The sequence below is a fragment of the Triticum aestivum genome, chromosome 7B, assembly GCF_018294505.1.
Source record: "Triticum aestivum cultivar Chinese Spring chromosome 7B, IWGSC CS RefSeq v2.1, whole genome shotgun sequence".
Taxonomy (NCBI): Eukaryota; Viridiplantae; Streptophyta; class Magnoliopsida; order Poales; family Poaceae; genus Triticum; species Triticum aestivum.
The window spans coordinates 51,184,630-51,191,600 of NC_057813.1; positions in this window are offsets into that span (position 1 = coordinate 51,184,630).

Below are 6,971 nucleotides of genomic sequence, written 5' to 3' on the forward strand. Positions count from 1 at the left end.
TCCTCAAAGTCAAGTGGTCTCACCATTCCGACCGTGAAGCTACCTGGGAACGCGAGGTTAACCTCCGTTCTGAGTACCCGGAGTTCTTTCAGTCCTAGATCTCGGGTCGAGATCTTTTCGTAGTGGTGGAGTGTTGTAACGCCCCAGATATACTTTCCATATTTGTATCCAACTCTTGCCGTCTCCGGCACTAAGTTATATTTATTTCTCGGGTTCGGGTCTTTGTCTCCGTGTGTTGTTTTTCTTTTTCGTGCATCTCTTATCATGCCATCACGTGCATTGCATTTGCATACATGGTCATCTCATGCATTCGAGCATTTTCCCCGTTGTCCGTTTTGCATTCCGGCACTTCGTTCTCCTCCGGTGGCCAATTCTAGTCTTCTTTCGTGTGTGGGGTTTAAACATTTCCGGATTGGACCGAGACTTGCCAAGCGGCCTTGGTTTACTACCGGTAGACCGCCTGTCAAGTTTCATATCATTTGGACTTCGTTCGATACTCCAACGGTTAACCGAGGGACCGAAAAGGCCTCGTGTGTGTTGCAGCCCAACACCCCCCAAATTTGGCCCAAAACCCACCAAACTCTGCTCCATGTCCTAGGACGTTCGATCACGATCGTGTGGGCGAAAACCGCACCTCATTTGGACTCTCCTAGCTCCACTTATGCCTATATATACACCCCCCTCCGAAATCCACGGTTCTTCTCCCCCCTAACCCTAGATCCAACTCCTCCCGCCGCCGTCGGACACAACCGCCGCCGACGGACATGTCCGGCCTCCCCGTCCGCCGCCACGTGTCGGCCTCCTAGTGGCCGCCGCCGGTCCCCAGTTAACCGCCGCCCGCGGGCCCGCGAGGCCCGTGCGGGGCCCCCGCGGCCCGATCCGCCGCCGCGCCTTGTCCCGCGCCCCGCCGCCGTCTTCTCCCCGGCCGGCCGCCGCCGGGGCGCCGTCGCCGCCCCAGCCGGAGGTCGCCGCCGCCGCGGGCACCTCGCCGCCCGCCGCCCGGCCGCTCCCCGCCCTCGGCTTCCGCGCCCCTCCGCTGCCTCCTTGCCGGCGCCGCCCCCCCCCCCCCGACGACCTCCTCCACCGCCGGTGCACCCTGCCGCTCCGGCGAGCTCGAGCTCCGCCGCCGGCGCCGCCTCGGCTTCCGCGCCGCGATCCCGATCTGGATCCGGTCGCGTGAACAGTAAACCCTAACCCCCCTCCGATTTTTCTAAGTCCCTAAATTTTTACTCCATGTTGCTCTGTTCGAGGTCCCGTAACTTTGCAACCGTAGCTCCGTTTTGGGCGTATGATATATCAAAATCTTCGCCTCGACATGTACATCATTTCATTCCATTGCATCATTTGCATTTGAGGTCATCTTGATGTCCAAAATTCTGTTAGAAAGAGGCTTCGTGAGTTAGATTGCAGATCCGTTAGTTCATCATGCACTTTTGTCATTTTTGCTATGTTTAATTCGTGCATGATATGCCTGTGCCCCTTTGGGATGAATTGTTAAGCATTTTGTCTTCTTTCCAGAGGTGCCACCCATGCATTTTTATGATGTGTGTGTTGTCTTGTGCAAGCTCGCGAAGAGAGGTACCTGAGAATGCAGATTTCAGGGACTTAGTGATTTTTACTAAGTCTGGAATATTTTAGTTCATGATGCTATATGTCCAGCTTGTTTCCTAGTGATGTGTGCCTCTTTTGAGGATGATCAGTAAGGGTTTTTGAAATTTATGTTATGCTCTATCCATCCATGTCTTTGTTGGCATTTGTGGAGTGCTCTAGGTTGACTCAATCGAGCTCAACTTTCGCTTCGTTGTTAATCTGGGCAGATCGTCAACTTGTTTGCGATTTTGCCGATGCTACCGTTAGTGTTCCATGCATGCTATGTCTTTGTTCTTGCCATGTGTAGCTAGCACTTTGTGCCTTCTTGCTGGTTATATGCTTTCCTTGCCATGACTTGCACCGTAGCGAGTGCATCGAGCTCGTTTACATGCCTTCGTGAGTTATATTTCAGCATGTCTCAGTTTTCACTAAGTCTGAAAACTGATTGTGTTCGAGCGATGTTCGTGAGCTCGGTAGAGTATTTTGCGAACCCTTTTGGCCCCAGGTCACTTTGGGTGTTTTATTAAGCTTGTTGAGTAGTTCCATGCCATGTTCTTACTTGTCATGTTCAGGTTTTCTATCATGTTGTTTTGCTGCTCCGAAGAGAGCATCGTGATCTGAAATTTCAGACTAGTGTTAATTTCACTAAGTCTGATATCTGTTTTGCTTTTGCGTTTTAGCCATGCTTGTTTGAACCTCTTAATGGATGATTTGCCTATGGCTCAGTGCTAGTGTTTTGTCAACCATCTTGTGTACTTCTCTGCCATGTATTTTGTTTTCATGTTTGGTGGCTGTAGCATGTTCATTTCGTTGCATTTAGATGCCTACTTGCTGTAAATCGCATACCGGTGTCATATCTTAAAACGCTTGCCATTTCCAAACCGTAGCTCCGATTCCAATGATCTTTATATCGTTTTCAAGCGATTTCATCCCCTCTATCCAGTGGCACACTTGGTTTTCCATGTTGATGCCAAGTTCATGCATTTTCCTGTCATATCTTGCATTTTGCATCCCGCATCGCATCCCGCATAGCATATCGTCATTTCATCATATTGCTTGGTCTTGCCTGTGGTTGATTGTATCCTTGTTGCTTGTTTGTCTTGTTGGGAAGAGCCGGGAGACGAGTTCGCTACCGAGGAGCCCGTTGAGTTTGCTTGTGAGGATCCAGTCAACTCTGACAAATGTGCAGGCAAGATGATCATACCCTCGAAATCACTACTATCTTTGTTATGCTAGTTTGCTCGCTCTTTTGCTTGCCACTGCTACGATGCCTACCTTTTGCTTGTCAGCCTCCCAATTGCCATGTTGAACCTCTAACCCACCATTGTCCTAGCAAACCGTTGATTGGCTATGTTACCGCTTTGCTCAGCCCTTCTTATAGCGTTGTTAGTTGCAGGTGAAGATTGGAGCCGTTCCTTGTTGGAACATTTACTTTCTTGTTGGGATATCATTATATTGCTATGTTATCTTAATGCATCTATATACTTGGTAAAGGGTGGAAGGCTCGGCCTCTCGCCTAGTGTTTTGTTCCACTCGTGCCGCCCTAGTTTCCGTCATATCGGTGTTATGTTCCCGGATTGTTGCGTCCCTTACGCGGTTGGGTTATAATGGGAACCCCTTGATAGTTCGCCTTCATTAAAGCTTTTCCAGCAATGCCCAACATTGGTTTTACCATTTGCCACCTAGCCTCTTTTCCCTTGGGTTTCCGGAGCCCGAAGGTCATCTTATTTTAACCCCCCCGGGCCAGTGCTCCTCTGAGCGTTGGTCCAAACTAGAGTCCTGTGCAGCGCCCCCTCGGGGAAACTCGAGGTTTGGTTTTAGTTGTATGGAGCGCTCATCTGAGTGTGCCCTGAGAAAGAGATATGTGCAGCTCCTATCGGGATTTGTCGGCACATTCGGGCGGTGTTGCTGGTCTTGTTTTAACCTGTCGAATTGTCTTGTTGTACCGGGTTGCCGAGTCTGATCGGTGTGTCTCGGGTGGAGGTCTATTCCTTCGTTGACCGTGAGAGCTTGTTATGGGCTAAGTTGGGACCCCCCTGCAGGGATTGATCTTTCGAAAGCCGTGCCCGCGGTTATGGGCAGATGGGAATTTGTTAATGACCGGTTGTAGATCACTTGAACTAAACTTAATTAAAATGGATCAACCGTGTGTGTTACCGTGATGGCCCCTTCTCGGCGGAGTCCGGGAAGTGGACACGGTGTTGGAGTTATGCTTGCGCAGGATGTTCCTTTAGCTTCTCGCTCGTGCTTTGCCTTCTCTTCTCGCTCTCTTTTGCGTATAAGTTAGCCACCAGATATGCTAGTCGCTTGCTGCAGCTCCACATATATTTGCCTTATCCATACCCATGAGCTTAAATAGTCTTGATCGCGTGGGTGTGAGATTGCTGAGTCCCTGTGACTCACAGATACTACAACTCCAGATGCAGGTCCAGGTGATTCTGCTCCAGTTGACGATTACGAGCTCAGGTGGGAGTTCGACGAGGACTCTCAGCGATACTACGTGTCCTTTCCAGATGATCAGTAGTGGTGCCTAGTTGGGGTTATCGATTCAGGACCTTGTCGCATGTTGGGGGTATTTTCTATTTTGGCACCGTAGTCGGGCCATGAGTGATATGTTTGATGGATGTTATTTATGTACTCTGATGTGACGTGGCGAGTGTAAGCCAACTATGTTATCTCCCCCTTTTATTATAAATTACATGGGATGTTGTAATGATTGCCTGACTTGCGACATTGCTTTCAATGCGGTTATGCCTCTAAGTCGTGCCTCGACACGTGGGAGCTATAGCCGCATCGAGGGCGTTACAGTCTTGTCCATGGTCTTCCTTTTTGTTCTTGGTCATGCATGGCACATATATATGAGGTAGTAACCATGTCTCACATGTGGGAAGTGAAGGTTCGGGGAGGAGCGAGTTCACCTTGTGTCCAATGGCATATAGTTGAGGTCTCGTCATAAGTCCACTTGGGGTTTGGAGAGTAGTCGGAGTGTACATGGGGATGAACGTGGGATGCTCCGCATCATCTCCCCCCCCCCTTGGGAAAGATCCGACCTCGGATCGTGGTCCTCATCACCATGTAAACGGTTGTCGTGGACGGACTTGTAGTTGGACGAAGATGAAGACATGGCACCATCCGAGTAGTCCAAGGTGTCGCCGGAGTGATAGACATGCAAAAAGAGCAAACACAAGCAACACTCGGAAATACAATGGTTAGCGCACACAAAGTGTCCATCATGTAAGAATGAGTCCGTGCGGCAAGATTGGTCGTGACAAAACGCATGAAGCTTATCAAGATGATCTAGAATGAGATGCAAAGCATTCATGGGAGGAAATGCAATCATTGTGCACACAATTGTGTTATGAATATGAGCAATGCAACCACGATGCAAAATGATGTCATAATGAGATGGTTTATCAATAGCATGAATATGGCAATGGATGCTCAACATTTGTATGTTATCATGCAATTGATGGAAGGCAATGTGATCATTATGTATGAATATGCCATCAAGGAAGATCACAACAAATTTGCTAAGGAAATGCACAAGCTCATATATCATGGATGACATGGAAATAGAAGAAACAAGACAAGCATAATGTGAGTCAATCCATGCATGGGGTGGAAACTTGTGGTGAGTATGATATGTCCATCGAGCATGACATGTATGAGCACAATCAACAAATGTGGAGGTGTTGGTGTACCAAAGCTCGATGTTGAGGCATGAATGGAGTTTTGAAGGTGCATCCAATAAGTGCGAGCGCTCCTCAATGTGAAGGTCCATGTAGCCAATCTCCAATGTCACTCCTCCATTCACGAGATGTATCATGTAGACAAGAAGAAGAAAACAACAATGAAAGAGTGACCCATCCAATATGCGCATTTGAGGATGGCTCAAAGAGAAGGAGTTCACCTTTAAGAGTGTCTCAAGGATGATGTAGTTGCGCATCTTGTATGCCTTGACATAACCAAAATGTCTCGTGATCGTACCGCCTTGTGAATCCTTCAAAACGAAAGGACATGACAAACACTCGGAAAAACAAATGAGGTTAGTGAAAGTGCAAAACCTATCATTCGTGTGGTAAGATACCAAACAAGTGTATGCATCATGCTCATCATAAGAAAGGACAAGGGAGCATTGCATAGTATGGAGGCATATGATGCAAGAACAACCAAATACAATAGGCTCAATCAAACAAGCATGCTTCACAAGTAATATGTCCGAGTCAGATCAATACACATAGCAAGTTGGAACTCAATACAAGGTGATATGAGGGATGCAACTAATGGAGACAAGAGACAATGATCATGACAAATCAAGTGAGAGGCATGAACATATATGTCATCAACCCAAGAAAGCAAGTGCTAGTGGAACATGGGTGATGCATCATAGCAAGCAATCATAGCGATCAAGTCAAGCAAGCTAGTAGTGCGAAGATGCAACATACTAGGAGGAATCATGTCAAGCATATCATTGGTGCAAATAGTGGGCATGAATAATTCACATGTCATAGCACAAGCATGAAAGCAAGATATGGGGAATATAGCATGAATGTATTGGTGAGAAGCCATATGTAAATAGCAATGGGTCATCATGACTCTCCCAACATAACAAGCATCGATAGCATGAGGCACATGATAAACATGGCAAAAGTAACAAGGATCTCCACCAAGCATGCAAATACACATAGAAGTAGCATAATGGTGAATCATGGGTAGATGCAAGCAAGGGTCACAATGGCATGGCAAAGGCAGAGGAGCAAGCATAGCATGCAAAGTGAACACAGTAAAATGAGAATAAGGTGACAAATGGTAAATAGCCCATAGCCGAGTGAGAGCCAAGTAGAAGAGATGCGCGTAGTCGTTGCGCGAAGGGAACAGTGGTAAGGATAGTCCATGGGATCCCAAGTCATTGTTGCTCTCAAGAGCTCGTTTCGTCAACTCATGGGATTGTGAGGTTGACGAGTGTTCATAAGTACCTACACAAAACAAAGACAAAGGAAAAATTGTGTGTGCATGGTATATGTACACATCATCCATCATGATGCACACATGCATGTGTCGGTTAGCACAAAATAGCCAATGCTCAAATAAATGAGATGCGTGATATAGAAACATGTCATCCATCATGATAGGTTTGTTATTATGTATGGCATAATGGAGACTCAAAGGATGTAATGCATCATGAGAAATATCTAGAGCATTGTTATTCATGGAATGCATATGGTGCATGCAATTATGGGAATCATGCAAAGTATGACATGCATCAAAATCTCCTAATATGTATGAGGAAACTATGGGGGTCTACTCATGAGCAAGAGTAGAAACATCACGTGGAGAATATTGACAACATCCAAAACAATGCATATTCGGAACAATGTGAT